General features: G+C 41.2%; 1 long non-coding RNA gene across 1 annotated transcript; it reads right to left on the bottom strand.

The window, feature by feature from the left end:
- Positions 1-6,961: 6,961 nt before the first annotated feature.
- LOC124099238 (uncharacterized) lies at positions 6,962-23,673 on the bottom strand. Its single transcript, XR_006853884.1, has 3 exons — positions 23,565-23,673; positions 23,377-23,449; positions 6,962-8,280 (listed from the first exon to the last, which is right to left on the bottom strand). It is a non-coding gene; the product is annotated as an uncharacterized LOC124099238 (long non-coding RNA).
- Positions 23,674-25,261: the final 1,588 nt, after the last annotated feature.

Genomic DNA, 25,261 nt, shown 5'->3' with positions numbered 1-25,261 from the left:
GTATGTCACTTTAAGCAAACCGACTGATAACATTTGTTCCAAAAATAAATTTTGAACTTTCAAGAGAAAATTTGAACTTGGAGAAACCTGTGTACATGACAGCTATTCAACACTTATGTGCTTTTCTAGTAAGACTGGTGGTAATGTTAACAAATGTGAATGTTTCAAAACTTAGCTAATCTACATAACTCAGTGAATCAATATTTTTTGAGTAACCAATGGAAGATGGTAAGTCATGTGTGAGTAAATGGTCCATAGAGTACAATATAAACCAATGGATTTTAATGAAACAGAGGGTGAAAAGTTCATTTATGTGACTTCTGATTCCACATTGCAACTAACCTTTAAGAAACTACCACTTGTAGACTTTTTGAATAGAGAATCATTAAAGGGGCCACAATTGTATGAAAGACAAGTAAAATAAGTCTTCTCTTTTCCAACTACATATCTAGGGGATACTGGACCTTCTCCATATACTTAAACCAAAACAATGTATTACCACCGTCTGAATACAGGAGCAATTTTGAGAATTCAATTATCTTCTACTGCTCTAGGTATTAAAGAAATTTGCAAATATGTAAAACAATGCCCCTTTCACATAACATTTTTTGCTTTGAATATATAGTTATTTTTCACAATAGTGGTGTTGTTTTGTTAATGGCTTGTGTTGTTATCTTAATTAGTTAATTAATATTTGTAAAATTTTCCTCATTTTATTTTTAATATAATAAATATATAGACATAGCCTACATAAACAGAAATTATCGTCAATAATTTTAAGGAGAGTATAGAGACTTGAAAGTTTGAGAACAACTAAATTAGAACATTATTTGAAGATTGAGTTAAAACATAAAGTGTCCAGCTTATAAAAAGCCAGCACCTATTTGCTATATGCTAGACACTGTTACATACATTCATTCCACCCTCACATCATCTCTATGAGAAAAGCACCATTCTAACCTTTGGAAAGATGAGAAAACAATGAGGCACAAAGAGGTCAAGTACCCTGGCCAACATAAAACAGCTAGCAGAGGGGAGGGCTGGAGCATGAACGCAGGTAGTTTGGCACCAGAGTCGGGATTCCCAATCCTGGTATCATGCTGTCGATATCTGTTGGTCTTGATGTCACTAATGATTGGTGATCGCTGTAAACTGGATTCTGGAGTCTCAAGTTACTCTATTTATTTTCCTCTTGTTATCCTAAGCGTTTTATGAGGTCTTGTTTAATATTACAAATTAGTCTCCAATGTGCCATGAGATATAGGGCTGGAATGAAAGGATGGCATTAATGGGAAAGAGCAGTACCACCTCCTATTCCCATGTTAGAAGCAGCAGAAATTCACAGAGAGCTCAGAAGCAACAGAGCTGTCCTTCCTTGGCAGGCAGAGATTTCCCCCTTTGTAGTCAAGTTTAGAGGATTTGTATTACATCAAAGTAAAATGGCACTTCCCCTATACACAGGCCCTGGGTCCTCAAGAACATGACAATCTAATTGAGGGAATAAAACAAATATACGAAATAACAGCTAGAACAGATGACAGTATCTAATTAAGTGCTAAATTAATCTGAAACCAGATTGAACTTTTTTTTCAAAATTTCTCTTAGATGATTCAGAAAATACTTTGGGGTCTACTGTGCCTCTGGGTCATAATTAAGAACAGTAATCATTATTGTACTCCTGATGTCACAGAATTCTTATTTAAATTCTTTCACATCTCAATTTGGCAAGCTGTTTTCCTCTCCTGGTAATCCTGAATTTGATTCTCAGTTCTCCCCTGTACCCACATGCAGTGCTTTGTCATTGGAGCTCCACTGGTTGCCATCAGCTACCACCCTTACACTAAGGGATGCTTTATCTGACACCATTAGGATATTGTCAAGGACCTTTGTTAAAACCCCCAGAGGTCTTTATGGGTGATGACTGCTCACCTTCCAGCTCTAACATTTTATGATTCTTAGCAGTAGAAAATGAAAAATTATGGGGCTGGGGTCGTGGCTCAGTGGTAGAGCGCTTGTCTCGCATGTGTGAGTCACTGGGTTCGAGTCTCAGTACCGCATGTAAATAAATGAACAAAATAGAGTTCCATCAACAACTAAAAAAAATTTAAAAAGAAAATGAAAAATTATGGTTAACAGTGCATTTGAGGGCCAGGTTTACAAACTGAAATGTATGCTCAAGATGTATTTGCTGTGGTCCCTTTTAGATGTTACCGATCAATAGATATCTGAAAACCGGTGCCAAGAGAGGAAGGTGGAAACTTTCTTTCACAATACTTTCCTCTGTTCCTGATCCGTGGCGAGGACATTTTTGCGATGACTACTTTGCTCAAGGAAGGATGCTGGCAGCAGAGATGGAGAAGAAAAATAGCTAAGATCTGGTGCCTGGGCTCAAGCAGCTTAGCAAGTAAAGGAGGCAAACCCTCCAGTGGAAACCCAAGGAGAGAGGGATGGGTATGAAAGGGGACAAATGAAAAGTGAAGACTGAGATGAAAAGGCCCCAATTCCTTAGCACCTCATGAACTAAAGCCTCAGCCCACTGGCAGAGAGGCACCTGGGGCCAGTGACCACTGCACTGGCTGTCCTGAGACCCAAGGGGAAGGAGGCTGCTCATTCTGCTGCAGGTGCCAAGTCTCTATTCATGTTCATCCATAATAATAATAACTTCACACGTGAGTTAACTTGTCTTTCTAGGCTCTGCCAAGTTTATGTGCCAGATGGCACTTGCCTCCCACATCTGATTTACTATAGGGCAGACCAGCTGTGCCTCAGCCCAGGGCAGGCCCGCATCTGGCAGCCAGTTGGTGAGATTCTGTCTGTATGACACTTGTGCCCTAGTATAATTCCCCAGAGCAATCCATTTCTATCTGTCAAGGGTGTTTTTTAAAAAATATGTTTTTTTCTTCTTGGCTTATTTCTAGGACTACTGTTGAATATCTGTTGGCAACAGATCTACTTAAGCACCTTTGTGTCAGAGAAAAGGCTCTTACTGTGAAATATAAATAATGCCACTAACATATTCTGAAGGGAAAATTCTCATAGATAAAGTAAACAGGAAGACACAGGTGACTGCATACCCAAGAATTATTCCTCCCTTTTTCCTTTTCTCTGTAAAATCAGGACACTGATTTTATATGGAGAGGTAATTCCCTCCTAGGAGAACCCCAGCACCAGCTCCAAACAGCATTATGTGATGCCCCAAGGTGAAAACATCCTCTCTTCCAGGGAATTGCTTTGGGGGTGTGAGGGTGAGCCAGGACTGGCCTATAATACTAGGGGGCCGGTGCAATGCTGCAGGCCTGTAATCCCAGCAGTTTAGGAGGCTGAGGCAGGAGGATGGTGAGTTAAAAGCTAGCTTCAGCAAAAGTGAGGCACTAAGCAACTCAGTGAGGCCCTGCCTCTAAATAAAATACAAAATAGGGCTGGGGGTATGGCTCAGTGGCCAAGTGCCCTTGAGTTCAATCCCTGTACCAAAAAGAAAGAAAGAAAAAAAGTCTGCTAGGGGGATGGGAAAATCTTCTAGAAATAATTATCTCTAAATGAGAGAAAGAAAAGGGGGTTATGATTCAAGTGGAAGGAAAAGATACATACACACAGGTTCCCAGCAGCTTTATTCATAACAGCCCCAATTGGAAACCTCTAATGGAAAGTGATGAGATTATTTGGGGACACTGCCCTTCAAAGCGATTAACATTGTGGGAACCTGGTTAGTTCTCAAGAGAGCATTATTATAAAAGACCAAGACCGGCCACTGCTCTCTCTCTAGCTTTCTGCCTCCCCATGTGACTTCTCCCTCTTGCAAGTGTTCCTACCAGGATGCCATTTGCCATGATGTGATGCAGTAGGGTGCCATCAACAGAGCCAGAGCCATACTATTGAACCTCCAGAACTGTGAGCTAAATAAACCCATTTTCTTTAAAAGTTATCTAGCCTTGGGTAGAAAATAGACTAATATACCTTAGCATAGAAATTGATTCCCAAAGCAATGAAGATAAGTCAATTTCCCCTCTCCAGAAATGGATTTAGGATGGGCATATGATCCAGTTCTGGGCTAATGAACCACAAAAGGAAATGCATCTGAGAAAAACTTCTAGAAAGTTTTACTTACTCCTAAAAGGATCACAAGAAAAAGAACTTCTCATCTGAACCTTTGCAGGACTGGATGTGATGTCTGGAACTGCCTCAACTCTTTTGCTACCTAAGAACAGCCTTAAGATGAAGTTTGGCAGAGAATAAAAGAAAATAGGAAACTGGGTCCCTAATGTCATTATATGCCACTGAGGGTAGTATACAGGGAGCTAGACTTTTGGTTATGTTAGATAATAAATTCACTATCTTCTCAAGGCAGTACAACTCATTTCTTATGGTACCTATAGCCTAAAGCTTACTAATATATAGGTGCCATTCTTGAAGAATTTCCAGCTTTTAAAATTTTGTCAATCTTATTATGGATAAAAATTGATATTACATTCTTACTTGAATTTATATTTTCCCTTTATTAATAATGTTAAGTATTTTTCATGTGGATGCAATATTGACTTGTATTTCTTTCATTAATTGCACAATCATGTCTTCTTTCCATTTTCCCATTGGTTTGACTGTTGATTTATAAGAGTTTTTTAAGTTAATATGCACTGATCATTTGTGTATTTAATATTTTGCAAACATTTCCTCCCCTAGAGTTTTGTGTTTTGGAGGGTTTTTAAATTTTTTAAAAAATGTACTCCAATTCATCCATCTTTTCTTATTTTTTTAGTCTGTATAGTGCATAAGGCCCTCTCCATTTTATCGTGAAAAAAAAAAATTCTCCTATATTTTCTTTCAGTATTTTCAAGTTTTATAGTTATATTTTTCATAGTGCAAGGTTGAATTTTACCTTTATTTTTCAACATGAATAGTTTTCCCAACACTTTTTTTGGTGGCTGGGGGTCCAGGGCCTCACACATGCTAGGCAAGCGCTCTACCACTGACCTATATCCCAAGCCCTCCTAACATCTTTTTAAGCATTATTTCCCCACTAACTGAAATGCCATTTTTTTTATCAAAAACTAAAATCTTGTACATTGATTTGTCTGTTCTTGGGTCCTTTATTCTGTATTACTAATCTATTTGTCACTTCTGGCACTAACACCACACTGTTTCAATCATTAAACTTTGGAACCTTGTTTTGTTATCTGGTAGGACAAGCCTATCCTCTTTTACTTATTAAAGTGGTTCCCAGTTTTTCTCATGCTCTTTTTCTTTCCAGATGAGTTTTAGAATAAATTTATCAAATTCTGGACTTTTAATTTGAATTGTACCAATTTGTAGACTGATTTGGGAAAGGTTGTCATCTTCACTTTCTTCTTTTTTTTTTAATGTTTATATGTTTTCTGTGGTTCTGTCCTCTACCCTTGAGCTACACAGATCTTTATTTTTTATTTTGAGACAGATCTCCTTGAGTTGCAAAGGCTGACCTCAAGCTTGCAGTCCTCCTGTCTCAGCCTCCCAAATAGCTGGGACTACCAATGAGTGCCACCACACCCTCTGTCATTTTTTCAATAAGTAATTTCATTTTTGTATAAAAGTGAAATTTGTTTCAGTGCCAAATGTGGTATCTGTAGCTTCTCCCTGACAATTTTTTTTTTCTGGGCGGGGGGTCCTGGGGCTTGAACCCATGGGCACTTTACCACTGAGCTTCATCCCTATCCTCAGCCCCTTTTATTTTTTATTTTGAGGCAGAGTGTCTGTAAGGTGTTGAGGCTGGCTCTGAACCAGTGATCCTCCTGTGCCACAGTCTGGCTGGGCAAAATAACGGGGGGTGGGGGGTGACAAGCAACTTGTGAAAATTGAAACAGCGGGAGCACCTTTATTACAGGACAGCAGAGGTATATATACCCAACTAATTACACACAGCTTAACTTAATTAACATCATCTAGATGCAGCAGTCAGTCATTAAGGAATCCTCATCATCTTAATGGCTCGCTGGTGTTGCTTCAGAAACCACTCCTCCTGACAAAGTGCCAGGTGCCATCTTGACTTGGTTGTGGCCCTCAACACTCCTGCATCAGTCTCCCAAGTCACTGTGATTACAGGCATGCACCCCCACCCCTAGCTAGGTCTGTCTTTTCAACAGGATTGTTGAAAATCAGAGTTTAGAGCATCTGTCCATTCGTTCATTCCAGATATATTTATTGAAGGACTCAGATGTGAATAAAACAGTATTCTTTCCTTAACAGCACTCACATCCTAATGGTATCTGACCTACTCAGACACTGGGATCTGTAAGGTTTGGATCTATCAACATCACCGTTTCATGCTTTCTGTTTCTGTATGTCTTATTTCTTTTCCCCCACTTTTGTCTTTTATTAGATAGGGATTTTTCCTCTTTAACAGTCTGGAAATTACACATTCCATTTCTATTTTTCTACTAGCTGCCATTAAATTTTGACAAAATTGAATTCACTATCAGTGCCAAATGTGGTATCTGTAGCTTCTCCCTGACAATATGAGACTCTCAATACAATAGCACCATTTCCCTCCCATGACAGTTATTCAGAAATTTAGTTCCAGGCCATTGTGGATCTTTTTGTATTATGTATCAAATTTATTCAGATTCATTATAACTCTCACTGATGGCTTTGCTCAATATGATTTTCCATGTTCTATCTTTCTCTTTCTTGAACGCATTTTTTCTTTTTGCTACAATCATTCCTGAGGAATTCTTTCAGGAAAGTCCTATAAATGAAAAGCTCTCTGAGCCTTTATGCATCCTAAATATTTACTCTTTATTTTGAACTCACACTGCAGTGGTAGTTTGAATGGATATAGAATTATAGAATTCTAGGTTCAAATTTATCTTCCCCCAGAATTTTGAAGACTTTTATGCCTTCTCTTCTAGCATTCCTTATGGCTAGTCGAAGTCTGATACCCGATTTTCATTCCTGTGCTTGTGCATATTACAGAAACTCAACTCCAACTAGCTTTAGTCAAGTAAAGAATTTATTGACTCATACCTGGGGAGCCAAGAAGCGGATCTTGCCTCCAGTGTGGATGAATCCAGTGGTCTAAACAGTGTCATTGGGGCTCTTTTCCATTTCTTGTGACTTTGTTTTTCTCTGTATGTTTGGTTCATTCTACACTAAAACAGCAAGTTCCTCTCTGCAAGAAAGATAACTACATGCAGCTAGAGCTAATATCCCTGTAGTCACATAACCTCTCAAGAAAGGGACTGGCTTCCCCATTATCACCTGAAAATCCTGGGAGGATCTGAGTGAGTTCTTTTGCATCCTGTTCCCATTCTAAGTTAATCACTCTAACTAGAGAGAGGAATTCTCTAGTCAAGTTTAGGTCCTGAGCTTCTTCCTGTGGCCTGGATTGTCTATCTGAATGATATGGAAAGAGAAAAGACTTTCAGCTGAAAAGGAAGGAAGGAAAAGAAGTATGGAGGAAGAAAGGAAAGACGGAAGGAGGTAAAGCAGGAAGGAAGGAAGTTGCTCTTACTGAGAGAATGAAGAAAGAAAAGCAAACATGAAATGTAGAACTATAACTTCTGTTGTCCAATATAGTAGATAAGACTTCTTTTTCTCTCTGGGAATTTTTCAGATTTCATTTTTTATTCTTGGAACCTGTTCATTTCACCAGAATTTTCTGGTGTGGATCTTTTTACATTAGTTCCACTGGCTTTCAGTGGCTCCTTTAAGATACATGGTTCTTGTCTCTCTATAAGCTTAAAGAAATATTTTTTCCTATTATTTCCTTCCTGCCTCTGTCTCTGTTCTCTGGCTCTGGAATTCCTGTTCAATTGGTGTTTTGGCCTCCATGGATTAATCCTTTTTATATTAACTCTTCCTCGTATGTTTCATCTCCTTGTAGTTTTGCTCCAAATTCTGATAGATTTCCTGGGCCTCGTCTTCCAGATCATTCATTTGGCCTATTCTGTTGTTCAGACTTCTTGTTGAACTTTTCATTTCAGGCTTTAAACTTTATATAATTATTTCTTGTTCTCTGGTTCTAAGGTTTTCAGAGCAGTCTGTTTTTATTGTTGCTTTAATGAGTGCTCTTACCTCAGGGATTTTTTTTCCTCTTCTGTTTCTTAAATTGCCTCTTTTTCCTCAAAGCAGTTCTAGGTGCTTCTCTTTTACATACTGTTGATTTTCCTCAAAGACCTAGTATTCATCCGTTGTTGTCCATTTATACAGTAGTCAGTGTGGGTAGCTAGCAAGTGTTTCTTCTGCAGCTGTGTTGACTGGTTTCCCAAAAGGCGTGGTTATGATTTGGATTTGAGGTGTCTGCCAAAACTCCTGTTAATGCAGGAATATTCAGAGGTGAAATGATTGGATTATGACAGCTGTAACATAATCAGTCCCTCCTAGTTTGAATGGATTAACTAAGTGGTAACTGTAGGCGGGTGGGCTTAGGTAGGGCAAGGCTGGGAGAGGTGAATCACTGGGAGTTAGTCCTGGAAGGGTTCATCTTCCCTATAGGCCCTTCCTTATCTCCCTCCCCCTCCCCCTCCACCTTCCCTTCCACCTCCCCCTCTCCCTCCCACCTCCAGCCCCATGGGTGCTGTCTCACCTTGAGCCTAGAACAAGGAAGTCAGACATCTGTGGACTGAGACCTCTGAAACCATGAGCATCAAATAGACTTTTCCTCTTCTAAGTTGTTCTTGATGGGTATTTTGGTCATAGTGATGCAAAAATCTGACTAAAACACCTGGGAAGGATTCTTCAAGAGGGGAACATCCTAACCAGGAAGCTTGGGCACAGGGCAGGTGTGAGGCTGTTGACCTCTCTCCAATTACCAAAATAAGGAGGGTTCTGCCCTAGCAATGAGGAACTTCAGTGGTTTCCCTGTTGGAAAGGTCTTTCCCTCTTCTTTCCCTTTTATGTCTTATGGAGTCTGGAATTTCCCTGAGGTCACACTGGTTATTCCCCTCCCAGGCCCTCCATTCATTTCAGCAGCTCTTCCCGATAGGGCCCTTTCCCCTGGCCAGCAAGAGGTTTAGTGAGAGTTGCAACCAGCCCTTCTGGTCTAAAGGCAGCTTTCAGTCAAGTTCTAAGGACTGCCCAGAACCTTCTTCCTGTTCATTGTATGAGCCAAGGCTGAGCTCAGAGTTTCTCTCATTCTACTCTTACTTCACAGTGGTTTTCTACATGAATCATGGGCTGGGATTTTCTTAGTTCTTTCTAATCCCATTCATTGGAGAATTGCTTTCATTTGCTGGTGTCAGTCTCCTGTCACTGCACTGAGGGAATTGGAGAGAAATAAGAGTCACCTCCTATGTTCTGATCCACTCCCACACCTGTTATGAACTATCCATTATGCACTTATTTTACATATTGAACTACCCGTGGAGCACTTTTGAAATAGTCTGTTTGCTAGAATTTGACTTATATACAAGGGTGATGTGAATTAACTTTTTTGAATTGCTTTTAATTTTTTTTTTTTTAATTTTTTATTGTGGGTTGTTCAAAACATTACAAATTTCTTGACATATCATATTCCACACTTTGATTCTAGTGGGTTATGAACTCCCACCTTCACCCCATACACAGATTGCAGATTCACATCAGTTACACATCCATTGATTTACAAATTGCCATACTAGTGTCTGTTGTGCTCCGCTGCCTTTCCCATCATCCACCCTCCCCCCTCCCCACCTCTCCCCTCCCCTCCCCTCCTCTCTCTCTACCCCCTCCACTGTATAACCCTGAGGGTCTCCTTCCATTACCGTGCAATTTACCTTCTCTCTCCCTTTCCCTCCCACCTCTCATCCCTGTTAAATGTTAATCTTCTTCTCCTGTTCTTCGTCCCTACTCTGTTCTTAGTTACTTTCCTTATATCAAAGAAGACATTTGGCATTTGTTTTTTAGGGATTGGCTAGCTTCACTTAGCATAATCTGCTCTAATGCCATCCATTTCCCTGTAAATTCTATGATTTTGTCATTTTTTAATGCAGAGTAATACTCCATTGTGTATAAATGCCACATTTTTTTTATCCATTCGTCTATTGAAGGGCATCTAGGTTGGTTCCACAGTCTTGCTATTGTGAACTGTGCTGCTATGAACATCGATGTAGCAGTGTCCCTGTAGCATGCTCTTTTTAGGTCTTTAGGGAATAGACCAAGAAGGGGAATAGCTGGGTCAAATGGTGGCTCCATTCCCAGCTTTCCAAGAAATCTCCATACTGCTTTCCAAATTGGCTGCACCAATCTGCAGTCCCACCAGCAATGTACAAGTGTACCCTTTTCCCCACATCCTCGCCAGCACTTGTTGTTGTTTGACTTCCTAATGGCTGCCAATCTTACTGGAGTGAGATGGTATCTTAGGGTGGTTTTGATTTGCATTTCTCTGACAGCTAGAGATGTTGAGCATTTTTTCATGTACTTGTTGATTGACTGTATGTCCTCCTCTGTGAAGTGTCTGTTCAGGTCCTTGGCCCATTTGTTGATTGGGTTGTTTGTTCTCTTATTGTCTAATTTTTTGAGTTAATACGCACTGAGTGGCAGACACTGTGCTAGTCCCTTTATACTCATTTCCTCATTTAATATAACCTAATTCTCCTGAGAAAAAAAATTTTGTAAAAACTGTGAACCAAAGATGAAGGCTGAGATGGGGGAGATGAAGAAACTAACAATACACAAGGCAATAGCATAACTTGTCCAAAGTTATATAACTAATAAGGCACAGAGACTAGCTCTAAACCCAGATCTCTCCATCTCAAAACCCAAGAATTCCAAATGTTATCTATAACCTCTCCAAGAAAATTGATTCTTTTATTATAACATAAGTCTGCATCTTGAGTGTTGATGGAAATAACTGAGCCAATATATATATCTACTATGCTATAATTTAAACTTTTGCACTAGAATTAAGGAGAGTCTACAAATAATAACCTGCAACGTGAAAGACAGTTAGAGCACACAGAGTGTTGGGAATTAAAAGCGAATTAAATTCTCTCCTTCCTTGGGGATTTTGCCTCTTGGGAGCATGTGCAATCCTCACTCTTTGCTTGAAATACCTTGTAACACATCTTCCCCACGACCTTTTTCCATGACTGGTCCCTTCAAATTCTACTAAGAAGTCCACTCCCTGGAGCAGTCCTCCTGCAACTACATCTAAGAGAGGTCCCCTCCTCCTCAATCTCTCTTTTTGTAACTCTATTTCCTCTCTTAACACAACTTGTAATTATTTTGTTTACTGTTGGGTGTTTTTGTTTTTGTCTGTCTCCTCCTTAAACTGTAGGCTCCAGGAGACAGTATGCATTTTTTTTTTACATCAGCCCCTATTTGTTAAACTATTAGTTAAACCAGAGTTGTTATTAAGAATTAACGCAAAATAGTTTTCCCCGGCCCAATAAGCAGTGAAATAGTCAAGCTTAGGAGGTGAAGAAAGGTGTAAAAGCAAAAAACCTGGAAAATCCCCACCAGTATAATTACCAAAACAATCAAGTTAAATGTTGAATCAGAGATCTCATTTCTCTATCCTCTATAAATCCTCTTCTTAAGAACTAGTTTCCCCCAGACTCCTGTTGAGACTCTGACCAAAGATGATCGATCTAAAGAATGGACCATGCTGTTTGAACCAAATCACCTTTAGACCAATCCTACTAGTCCACCAGAATTGCTTTTTTGGGGGAATTTGGCCTTGGGACCCTGGGATTCTCCACGGATCAGGGAAGATGCAGATCTGCTTGGTACAGGTGTGACTTAAGAAAACCAGTCAGCCAAGGAGAGAAAAATAAATCAAGCTGACACAAGGAAGCGGAAACCCTGAGGCCTTTTGGTGCTTTTCACTTCAGGAATTGAACCCGACTCAGTCCCATGGGAGTTCCACTGCCATCTCTGCTCCTGAAATCTGTGAGACAAACTTTCCTTTTTGTCTAAACCACCTTGAACAAACTGTGACCAAATGGCCCTGACTGAGACAAGTGTAAAGTGTTATTCCTCACCTCCTCCTCTGCATGTGGGAGGGAGAGGCTTGGGGGTTGGGTTTTTCACTTCACCCCCAAAGCATCTGATATGGTCTGAATATGAGGTGTCCTCTAAGAGCTCCAATGCAGGAATATTCAAAGGTAAAATGATTAGATTGGGAAAGCTATAACCTCATCTGTCCATCCTAGTTTGAATGCAATGACTGGGTGGTAAATATAAGCAGGTGAGGCATGGCTGGAGAAAGTAGGAATACCCTAAAGAGTGCATCTTTCCTTGGTCCCTTCCCATCTCTCTACTCCTGACCCCTCCAGGATCTAAGCAGCTTGCCCCTGCTGGGCCCTTAGCCCATGATGTGCTGCCTCATGTTGGGGCCAGAGCAATGGAGTCATCCATCAACCCTGAGTTCCATATGAACTTTTCTTCCTCTAATTTGTTCTTGTCAGATATTTTGGTTATAGCAACACAAAAGCTGACTAAAATAGCCTCCTTGTTTATACATGAAGACGATAATATGGTATCTTACAATCAGGTCCTGTCTTATGTTCAGACAATATAAACCTGGAGTTCAGTTTCTGAGGCACCCTAAAGGCCCCCTACTCTCCCCCAGCCTTCTCCCTACTCTTAAAATTGCAACACTAAAGTGCAACTTAGTTCTTGGTCTGAAGCCCTGTCTCCCTGAAACACCATGGAACCACCATACAGAATAGGTTCCTTATAAGCAGAGACCATCCCATTCATTTTTGAATTCTCACTGTGCCTAATAATGCAGAGGAGCAAAGACACCTGCTGGAATAAATGAACTGAGTGGGAAAATACAGGCAGGCGGGGAGGGGGCTGTGAGGGCACCACACTCAGATGTCCACAACTCCTCCATTTTGAGCTAGGTTAGTTCCAATCACAGTCGAGTTGCAAGATGACAGTTTCAAAGAACTGAAAATCTCTGAAGTGACAGACTCTACATCCATCTTTGCAGTTTCCATTAGTTTTACAAGCATAAATGCCAACTGGCCAGATTCGTTTAAATGAAGAGGAGCAGAAAGGTTTTACACATTGCAGGGAATTGAAGGGCATAGAAGGGGAAGAAAAGAAAAAGAAAATTTCCAGGCAGAAAGGTGGAGTTGAAAATTTCCAGGCAGAAAGGAATCTCTCCCTCCTGCTTTCTCTTTTCCCTCCCCTTACTCTATTTCATAAGTTTTATTGCCATCCTGACATTAACTAAATTATGATTTGAGATTCGTTCAAGCAGATGAACTCGCGGGTCCTCTGTAAAATTGTAAAATTTGGGGAAAAAAATTTAATTTCTTTCTTTAGAAAAAAACCCATAGTGTTATAAATACAACTAAGGGACTATTCATATGCACCCAGTGACTGGAGCAAGCAGATACATGGTTTTAATATGCACTCTCATAAGCCTGGAGGTTAGCCTCCCAACAGTACCCAACAGGATTCCATACGATCTTTTCAAAGCATTTCACTAATGAGCTGCCATCATCTGCACAAACAGCCCTATAAGAAGGGGAAAGTTGTGGCTGTTCCATTTACAAAGGAGAAGATTGAGGTTTGAGGAAGGGAGATGCATTTTCCCAATGGCACAGTAAACCCATAGCATGTCTCAAAGCTCTGAGCCCCCTGCACTGGATCCCATGAGCTAGGCTACCATTTTAAATGAGACTCCTTCACACAATGAAGTCTTAGATTCTAACATGGCTGTGGGGTAGAATAAAGGCAGAAAGTCCACAAATGGAGATAGATTTAAAGTATATGATATCCAGTATCCATGCCCATACATCTGGCAAAGCTTTTTTGTTTTCTCACATGATTCATGGACAAAGTTTTAAGAAAAATTATGGCAGTCTCTGGAAGAATCTGCTTCCTAATATACATGAGGGGCACATGATTCCACAAGGCTCAAGGAATTTTTCTGAATGCTATTCGTAATTTAGCACATCATATAAGTCTAATTGGAACTCTTTTGATTCACATCTGGAATTTTCCAATGAATAGCCCATTGCCTAATTGGCCCCTTGAGTTAGCAAGTGGTTGCTATTTTGATGACTCAGTTTTCCTATCTAACAACTTTCTTTTTTTAAAACTATATTCAGTTCAACATTCACTTTTTTAGAGGCAAGGAACAATGCTGGATATTGCACAAGGGAAGGAAGGAGAGAGGCGCTGGGGAATAAAGATAAATAAAATGCAACCTGTTTCCTCCAGGAACACATAGGCTATTTGTGTAAATAACTTAGTTTTAAGGCAAAGAGAATTGGAGACTGTAAAAGAGTCAAAGAATCAGAAGGCAGAAGAGACAGTGAAATGTTGTAATAGGGGTAGCTAGAGGCTAGAGGAGGAAATCACCAGGCTTCATGGGGAAGGCAGCATTTGCAGCGGGCCATATCAAAGGGATAAAATGTGCATAGAAGAAATATGCATTCTAGACCAAGGAAAGAATGTATCGAGGATATAGATGGAAGTGGAAAGGCAAAGAGTGATGAGTTGGAAGTACAAGTCAGGGTCAGATTGTGAAGGACCTTGGATGTATTACTGCCAACTCCCAACAGCTGGGTTGCTTTTAAGAGATAAATGAGGCAGGAGGGAAGATGGCGGCGAGGGGAGTGCATTACCCCCGTGTGCTGCTTCACTGTGTGGGAGTGTGACAAGTCAGGACGGCTGAAGGATATCTTGTTGGGAATTTCCAGCAATAGTGGGGTGCGCCGGAACCTGGAGGAAGGATTTCCATCGCATGAGGATCGGCTACGGGGACTCAAACGCGAGAGGTTTGTCGCACGGAGGGTAAAACTGCTTATTCAGCGAATCGCCCCGCGGCTGGAGTCTGCAAGGCGCGCTGGGATAGAGACGCAGGGTTACAGCGCTGCAGTTTCTGCCAGACGCGCAAGCACCGCACTCAGGGCTGAATTCTGGGTTCGAGACGGGGAAGGAAGCGGTCCATCTCGGTTCTCCACACCGGTCAGACCACAGAGGAGGCCAGCAGCCACCATGTTGGTAAACTGACGTCACCACACCTGTTTTTGACTGACCGCAGCTCATTCAGCCATAGAACAGGTAATTTCAGGCTGCAATTCGCCTGCGGCTTGCAGACAGATTGCTAGGGTTCAGCGCCTGGGGGCTTCTTAAAATCTGATCTTATCGGAGTGAACACGGAGCGCGGGGCGGCCGAGTCCCGGCTCCCGGAGCCGTCCCGGAACCGCCCTGGCTCCGGGCTGCGGAGCCTGCGGAGGCTGCTTCTTGGACCCTGCTAATATCAGAGCAAACACGAAACACCAAGAGGCCGAGTTCCGGCTCCCGGAACTGAGCCCGCGGGGACTGCTTCTTGGAGCTTACACTTATAGGAGCTTACACCGAGCACAGAGCGGCCGAGTTCCGGCTCCCGGAACCGTCCCGGAACCGCCCTGGCTCAGGGCTGCGGAGCCCGCGGAGGCTGCTTCTTGGACCCTGCTACTATCAGAGCATACACCAAACACTAGGCGGCCGAATTCCGGCTCCCGGAACTGAGCCCGCGGGGGCTGCTTCTTGGAGCCTACACTTATAGGAGCTTACACCGAGCACGGAGCGGCCGAGTTCCGGCTCCCGGAACTTCCCTGGACCGGGGCTGGGAGCCCGCGGAAACTGTGTCTCGGTCCGGGTCCTGCTGAGGGCAGGTCAGGACTCACCCATTGCTTGGGTTGCCTGGCAAGGGGAACGAAATGCTGCCATTCGCATAGGATACCAACATGGCAGAGATCTGATGTCAGCAGAAAGCGGTGGAGGAGAGATCTTCATCAATACCAGCGGTGACATAAGCAGTTGGTCTCCTGGTAAGGGGGGTGAGGCTCAGTCACCCGAGTCTCCTCAATTTGTCCTCGAGCCAGAGGGAAGGAGCCGGGCCGCCGCCAGCCCCCGGAGCAGGCCCAGCGGCTCGCCAGCGTGGTGACCGCGTGACCCCAATTGGAGAGGGGGCGGAGCGGAGCCGCCACCCAAACCCGCCAGGTGGGCAGACCCACGACCCAGTAGTACATGGGCGTGGTAGGAGGGGCAGGGCAGAGCCGCCCTTCGCGCTTGCAAGGTAAACAGACCTGTGACAGCCTGGCGGGTCAGGCCCAGTGGCCTGCCAGTGTGGTACACACGTCACCCCAACTCGAGTAGGGGCAGAGCAGATCCTTATCCCACGCCCGGATCAGGCCCTGCCGGTGTGGTGGTCACGTGACCCCAATTGGAGTGGGGGTGGAGCGGAACCGCCACCCGTGCCCGCAGGGTGAGCAGACCAGTGATCAACCTGCAGATCAGGCCCAGGGGTCCGCAGGCGTGGTAGGAGGGGCAGGGCAGATCCGCCGCCCGCGCCTTCAAGGTAGGCAGACCTACAACAGACCTGCGGATCAGGCCCAGGAGCCTGCCGGCGGGGTACAAATACCACCCTAATTGGAGTAGTGACAGAGCAGAGTCGCCTCCCTTGCCAGGAACAGACCCAGCATCCTGCAGGCGGGGTAGTCACGACACCCCAATTGGAGTAGGGGCAAAGCAGAGCCTCCACTCGTGCCCGAAAGGTGGGCAGATCTGCGACCGACCAGCAGGACAGGCCCAGTGGCCTGCTGGTACGACAGACACGTCACCCCAATTGGAGTAGGGGCAGAACAGAGCCGCCACCAGCTCCCAGAACAGGCCCAGTGACCTGCCGGCGTGGTAGCCACGACACCCCAATTGGAATAAGGAGAGAGCAGAGCCGCCGCCCGCACCTGCAGGAAAGATACGCAAGCAGTATGAAAAGACAAGGAAAGAAAGGACCACAAGCAATGCAGGTCAACGCAACTTTAGAAGAGGTAACAGCTGCAGCAGATGGAATGTCAGATAAAGAATTCAGGATATACATGCTTCAGATGATCTGGAGTATCAAGGAAGACATTAAACAGCAAAATCAGACAATGAAAGATCACTTCGACAACGAATTACGCAAACAAATCCAGGAAGCAAAGGATCAACTATACAGGGAGATAGAGGTTATAAAAAACAAGCAATCAGAAATCCTAGAAATGCAGGAAGCAATAAACCAACTTAAAAACTCAATGGAGAATACTACCAACAGAGTAGAACACTTAGAAGATAGAACATCAGACAATGAAGACAAAGTATTTCAACTGGAAAAGAACATAGACAGCTCAGCAAGACTGTTAAGAAACCATGAGCAGAACATCCAAGAAATATGGGATAACATTAAGAGACCAAACTTAAGAGTCATTGGGATACAGGAAGGTACAGAGCTCCAAACCAAAGGAATGAGCAGTCTATTCCATGAAATAATACAAGAAAACTTCCCAGACTTGAAGAATGAGACAGAATCCCAAATCCTAGAAGCCTACAGGACGCCGAATGTGCAAAATCATAAGAGATCCACACCTAGACACATTATAATGAAGATGCCCAACATACAGAATAAGGAGAGAATTTTAAAAGCTACAAGAGAAAGGAAGCAGATTACATTTAGGGGCAAGCCAATCAGGATAACAGCTGATCTTTCAACACAGACTCTGAAAGCTAGAAGATCCTGGAATAACATATTTCAAACACTGAAAGATAATGGGTTCCAACCAAGAATTGTGTATCCAGCGAAATTAAGCTTCAGGATGGAGAATGAAATTAAAACCTTCCACGATAAACAAAAGTTTAAAGAATTCGCAGCTAGAAAACCATCTCTTCAAAACATCCTAGCCAAAGTATTACAGGAAGAGGAAATGGAAAATAACAATGAAAACCAACAGTGGGAGGTAGGACAGTAAAGGGGGGGGGGAAACAATCAAAGAGGAAAACAAACAATGTTTAGTAACAGAAATAAACAAATATGGCTGGAAGAACAACCCATATCTCAATAATAACCCTAAATGTTAATGGCTTAAACTCACCAATTAAGAGACACAGGCTAGTAGAATGGATCACAAAACAAGACCCAACAATATGCTGCCTACAGGAGACGCATTTGATAGGAAAAGACATACATAGGCTGAAGGTGAAAGGTTGGGAAAAATCATATCACTCATATGGACTTCGGAAACAAGCAGGCGTGTCCATACTCATATCAAATAAAATAGATTTCAAGCCAAAGTTAATCAAAAGAGATAAAGAGGGACACTACATACTGCTTAAGGGAACCATACACCAACAAGACATAACAATCATAAATATTTATGCCCCAAACAATGGTGCAGCTATGTTCGTCAAACAAACTCTTCTCAAGTTCAAGAGTCTAATAGACCACCACACCATAATCATGGGAGACTTCAACACACCTCTCTCGCCACTGGACAGATCTTCCAAACAAAAGTTGAATAAGGAAACTATAGAACTCAATAACACTATTAATAACCTAGACCTAATTGACATATATAGAGTATACCACCCAACATCAAGCAGTTACACTTTTTTCTCAGCAGCACATGGATCCTTCTCAAAAATAGATCATATATTATGTCACAGGGCAACTCTTAGACAATATAAAGGAGTAGAGATATTACCATGCATCTTATCTGATCATAATGGAATGAAACTGAAAATCAACGATAAAAGAAGGAAGGAAAAAGCATACATCAATTGGAGAATGAACAATAGGTTACTGAATGATCAATGGGTTATAGAAGACATCAAGGAGGAAATTAAAAAATTCTTAGAGATAAATGAAAACACAGACACAACATATCGGAATCTATGGGACACATTGAAAGCAGTTCTAAGAGGAAAATTCATTGCTTGGAGTTCATTCCTTAAAAAAAGAAAAAACCAACAAATAAATGATCTCATACTTCATCTCAAAATCCTTGAAAAAGAAGAGCAAAACAACAGCAAAAGAAGTAGAAGGCAAGAAATAATTAAAATCAGAGCTGAAATTAATGAAATCGAAACAAAAGAAACAATTGAAAAAATTGACAAAACTAAAAGTTGGTTCTTTGAAAAAATAAACAAAATCGACAGACCCTTAGCGATGCTAGTGAAGAGAAGAAGAGAGAGAACTCAAATTACTAGCATACGGGATGAAAAAGGCAATATCACAACAGACACTTCAGAAATACAGAAGATAATCAAAAACTATTTTGAATCCTTATACTCCAATAAATTAGAAGATAGTGAAGGCATAGATAAATTTCTTAAGTCATATGATCTGCCCAGATTGAGTCAGGAGGATATAGAAAACCTAAACAGACCAATATCAATTGAGGAGATAGAAGAAACCATCAAAAGACTACCAACTAAGAAAAGCCCAGGTCCCGATGGGTATACAGCAGAATTTTACAAAACCTTTAAAGAAGAACTAATACCAATACTTTTCAAGCTACTTCAGGAAATAGAAAAGGAGGGAGAACTTCCAAATTCATTCTATGAGGCCAACATCACCCTGATACCTAAACCAGACAAAGACACTTCAAAGAAAGAAAACTACAGACCAATATCTCTAATGAACCTAGATGCAAAAATCCTCAATAAAATTCTGGCGAATCGGATACAAAAACATATAAAAAAAATTGTACACCATGATCAAGTAGGATTCATCCCTGGGATGCAAGGCTGGTTCAATATACGGAAATCAATAAATGTTATTCACCACATCAATAGACTTAAAAATAAGAACCATATGATCATCTCGATAGATGCGGAAAAAGCATTTGACAAAGTACAGCATCCCTTTATGTTCAAAACTCTAGAAAAACTAGGGATAACAGGAACATACCTCAATATTGTAAAAGCAATCTATGCTAAGCCTCAGGCTAGCATTATTCTGAATGGAGAAAAACTGAAGGCATTCCCTCTAAAATCTGGAACAAGACAGGGATGCCCTCTCTCTCCACTTCTCTTCAACATAGTTCTCGAAACACTGGCCAGAGCAATTAGACAGACGAAAGAAATTAAAGGCATAAAAATAGGAAAAGAAGAAATTAAATTATCACTATTTGCAGATGATATGATTCTATATCTAGCAGACCCAAAAGGCTCTACAAAGAAACTATTAGAGCTAATAAATGAATTCAGCAAAGTGGCAGGATTTAAAATCAACACGCATAAATCAAAGGCATTCCTGTATATCAGCGACAAATCCTCTGAAATGGAAATGAGGGCAACCACTCCATTCAAAATATCTTCAAAAAAAATAAAATACTTGGGAATCAACCTAACAAAAGAGGTGAAAGACTTATACAATGAAAACTACAGAACCCTAAAGAGAGAAATAGAAGAAGATCTTAGAAGATGGAAAAATATACCCTGTTCATGGATAGGCAGAACTAACATCATCAAAATGGCGATATTACCAAAAGTTCTCTATAGGTTTAATGCAATGCCAATCAAAATCCCAATGGCATTTCTTGTAGAAATAGAGAAAGCAATCATGAAATTCATATGGAAAAATAAAAGACCCAGAATAGCAAAAACAATGCTAAGCAAGAAGTGTGAATCAGGCGGTATAGCGATACCAGACTTCAAACTATACTACAGAGCAATAGTAACAAAAACAGCATGGTACTGGTACCAAAACAGGCGTGTGGACCAATGGTACAGAATAGAGGACACAGAAACCAATCCACAAAACTACAACTATCTTATATTTGATAAAGGGGCTAAAAGCATGCAATGGAGGAAGGATAGCATCTTCAACAAATGGTGCTGGGAAAACTGGAAATCCATATGCAACAAAATGAAACTGAATCCCTTTCTCTCGCCATGCACAAAAGTGAATTCAAAATGGATCAAGGAACTTGATATCAAATCAGAGACGCGCCGTCTGATAGAAGAAAAAGTTGGCTACGATCTACAGTCAGTGGGGTCGGGCTCCAAATTCCTCAATAGGACACCCATAGCACAAAAGTTAATAACTAGAATCAACAAATGGGACTTACTCAAACTAAGAAGTTTTTTCTCAGCAAAAGAAACAATAAGAGAGGTAAATAGGGAGCCTACATCCTGGGAACAAATCTTTACTCCTCACACTTCAGATAGAGCCCTAATATCCAGAGTATACAAAGAACTCAAAAAATTAGACAATAAGAGAACAAACAACCCAATCAACAAATGGGCCAAGGACCTGAACAGACACTTCACAGAGGAGGACATACAGTCAATCAACAAGTACATGAAAAAATGCTCAACATCTCTAGCTGTCAGAGAAATGCAAATCAAAACCACCCTAAGATACCATCTCACTCCAGTAAGATTGGCAGCCATTAGGAAGTCAAACAACAACAAGTGCTGGCGAGGATGTGGGGAAAAGGGTACACTTGTACATTGCTGGTGGGACTGCAGATTGGTGCAGCCAATTTGGAAAGCAGTATGGAGAGTTCTTGGAAAGCTGGGAATGGAGCCACCATTTGACCCAGCTATTCCCCTTCTTGGTCTATTCCCTAAAGACCTAAAAAGAGCATGCTACAGGGACACTGCTACATCGATGTTCATAGCAGCACAGTTCACAATAGCAAGACTGTGGAACCAACCTAGATGCCCTTCAATAGACGAATGGATAAAAAAAATGTGGCATTTATACACAATGGAGTATTACTCTGCATTAAAAAATGACAAAATCATAGAATTTACAGGGAAATGGATGGCATTAGAGCAGATTATGCTAAGTGAAGCTAGCCAATCCCTAAAAAACAAATGCCAAATGTCTTCTTTGATATAAGGAAAGTAACTAAGAACAGAGTAGGGACGAAGAACAGGAGAAGAAGATTAACATTTAACAGGGATGAGAGGTGGGAGGGAAAGGGAGAGAGAAGGTAAATTGCACGGTAATGGAAGGAGACCCTCAGGGTTATACAGTGGAGGGGGTAGAGAGAGAGGAGGGGAGGGGAGGGGAGAGGTGGGGAGGGGGGAGGGTGAATGATGGGAAAGGCAGCGGAGCACAACAGACACTAGTATGGCAATTTGTAAATCATTGGATGTGTAACTGATGTGAATCTGCAATCTGTGTATGGGGTGAAGGTGGGAGTTCATAACCCACTAGAATCAAAGTGTGGAATATGATATGTCAAGAAATTTGTAATGTTTTGAACAACCCACAATAAAAAATTAAAAAAAAAAAAAAAAAAAGAGATAAATGAACTCCTATCTTATTTAAATCACAATATTTGGGGGCTACAACTTAGCCTTATCTTAACTATCAAAAAATGTCCTCATTTTACACATGAGGAACACAAAGCTTATAGAAGGCCAGCATCATGTTACCAATGTGTGGCAGAACCAAGACCTGATAAGAAAATTTAGAACTGGACATTCCACTGTCCCAAAAAATGTGCTAATGATGTTGGTTATGATGATAGTGATGAATGTGATGATGGCGATGATGGAGATTCTTCTTGGGAGAATCTGGTCTTTAGAAGTTTTGTTATGCCTCCCCTTCTTTATGTTTTTCTATGTTTTAATGTCAAGGCACAGAACAGATTATCCATGTAATCACTTTAATCAATTATCTGTGGGTGATAACTTCCCTGCAACTTAATTAGTAAAGTTGTCTCCCAGACTAACAGCACTACAGCATCATCTAAAAGTCACCTCAGAAAGACAGAACAATCCATTAAAAATCACTAATGTCTGTAGGGTTTAAAGATGTAAAGTGCTCATTCGGAGAATGAGAAAATCATGCACAATGACTCTTGCCGTCCGGGTTTGTCACGCTCTATGTCCGTGGGATGACTCACATTGCTAAAGCCCAAGTTTAATTAACATGCTTATTCTGTGCTGCTACTTCCATTCTAACAAATTAAATGTTTAAACAGCCAGTGCAAACATTTAGATCTGAGTCAAAATTGTTTGCACTCTGCCAGTTTAGGCATTTAATTTATTATAATCCTTTCCATAATACATGCCTTGAAAGTCATTTTTTTTTGCACTGAAAAATATAGTTTTTAGTATTTCAACTGATGATATTGAATCTGAGACTCTCAGAATGTGATGTGAGAACTAATTTGGACTGCAGACAAGGGTGATAAATGAAATAATAAACGAATCCTCGTCTGTCCCGACTTCCCCAATTGACCAGGTGATAACATGACAGGTGCCAACCCCGGGGCTGCCTTTGGCCCATAAATCTACTCTTGTTGGGAGCCACTACAGCAGGATGAAACAAAGATCTTACAAAGCTCTCAAACATTTCATCTTAAGAGCCATTCCCTGGATCCTGACCTCTTCCTCCCTGCAGATATTTTTTCAGATTATAGAATTTTGCTAGCTTTCAACAATTTCCTTTTTCCCAAGGCTAAAGAAAGTGAAAATGCACTGGAAAGAAAAACTCTAACAAAAGCTCCATTGAAGTAAAGCTGATGGTGCTGATAGAGAGCTCGGGCAAGCAGCCCAAGAAGTTGGACAGATGGCTCCCAAGGAATGACCCTCTGTGGTCCCAGGTGACCACAAGGTGGCAGTGAAGGCCTTTTTCACCCTCCCCATTGGCATCTCCCAACACCCATCTCTACCCCACCCTAGATAACCTGGCTTTGCACTAACCTGATCCAGAGGGTAGATGTTTTTCCACTTGCGATACAGATACTTTTCTGTTTTGTTGTAAGTAATGTGGAAACTGGAAAAAAAATAGTTGGAAATTTGAATAGCTCTTGCTTGAAGAAAATGCAGCATTGTGTTGGGACCAAGACAGAAATATGAAATTATAACAGATGATGGCCATGCAAACTCACTAAATCCTAGCTTCCTTGTCTGCAGAATGAGGAGTTGGCTCCTCTCATCCCTGAGGTTTCTTTCAATGATTCTTCCAGGCAGAGAAGAATGGATCAAACTCATCCAGCCAGGGAGAGGGTAAGTTTTCAGGGACAGCAATTGTTCTGTTGCTGTATGCTAATCAAGGTCACCTGAAACTGAAAACCTGAATTTGTTCACTCATGGCTGGTCAGGCTTCCATTTCCTGTTTGGAAATCATTCAAGGTCTTCCACAAAACATTCCAGGTTGTTTATACCTTAAGATTGAATTATCCAGAGAGGAGCTCAAGTCAGATTTCATAATGAAGCTATATCTACCCAAAACCTGGCTGGTGGGAGGAGGGAGGAAATAGTTAGATTCAGCCAATTTGTTACTTCTCAAAGCAATCAACTCAGATCAATGTAGCTTTGTTTGCTTTTCCAAATAGTGTGGGTAGTTTAGACACATGAGAAAATGTCTGCTAGAGTCAGTTCTAGGAACTACCTATTCAAAAGAGCCCTGCTAAATGCAAATGGATGTCAATCCCCTCATCCCGAATTCACTGTTTAAATGCCAGGAGGTTAACTGAGAAATAAAAGATAAAAATCCTTTCTATGCAGAGACATTTTTAAATGTTTTTAATGCCTTAAGGGATGTGATTAAATAAGGCATTAGCTGGCATTTTAAACCACTTTTAAAAAAATTAATTATAATTAGCATTGTGATTAAGTACTTACTATATGTTAGGCAATATGTTAAAGGGGATTTAGGACCTGGTCCCTTCCTCTTCCTCTTTTTGCTGTGAAGAGAAGTTTTGCTCTACCATGCTCTACCTACATGTTGTGCTATCTCACCACTGGCCCCCCAAAAAAATGAGACCAGTTGATCATGGACTGGAACCTCAAAACTATCTGCCAAAATAAACCTTCTCTCTTATAAGATGATTATCTCAGGTACTTTGTTACAGTGATGAAAAGCTGACTCACACACCTGCAGTAGCAGCATCATGGGCAAAGCACCAAAGTGGAAGTTAGCATGAGTCCCCAAGTCAATTCTGCCTGTAACTGGCAACATTTCTTAAGGTGAATCTCCTTTGGTTTCCTCTTCCTCCAAATTCCCTAAGGACCCTGTTTTACTCTGAAATTCTAAGATTTGGATTTTAGAAAGATAATAGTGTAGAAAAAGGGCTTAAGAAATTAGCAAGTAGAGAAACCAACAGACCAGCTGGTAGCCATAACTTTCCTGTTCATTCTGCACAAATTCTACACCAGCCAGGAAGTTTATCCTCCATTCCACATTATACATTCCACATCAGACCTCTGTTTTATCTTTAGCATGTTAGTATTACACATTTATATTTTTCCAGTTATCTCTTCTATTAACCCGGGCACTCTGTAAAATGACTTGTCATTAATAACGTGAACTGGCTTTTTCAGTTTAGACAGCAAGGAAGATATGGAATTGAAGGAACAGCGTTATCTAATGCATTTTCAAAGAGATTTGTTTGGAGAGAGCGCTTGTTAGAAATACCTAAGCAGAGAACATCAAATCTTTGACAAAATATATATTAGAAATATTGCGTAGAGGACTTTCAGGGATTAAAGTCCCTTGCATTGCTTCAAATTTTCTGACCAAATTTTAGCAGCAACCATATTAGAATCTTACAACCACAATTACCAATGCCAGAACCCAAATCAC

The sequence above is a fragment of the Marmota monax genome, unplaced genomic scaffold (assembly GCF_021218885.2).
Source record: "Marmota monax isolate L192 unplaced genomic scaffold, Marmota_monax_Labrador192_F-V1.1 WCK01_AAM20220418_F8-fsc00011, whole genome shotgun sequence".
In the NCBI taxonomy this organism is placed as follows: domain Eukaryota; kingdom Metazoa; phylum Chordata; class Mammalia; order Rodentia; family Sciuridae; genus Marmota; species Marmota monax.
The sequence above is the reverse complement of the archived record's forward strand: the minus strand, read 5'-3'. Positions and strand labels throughout refer to the sequence as shown.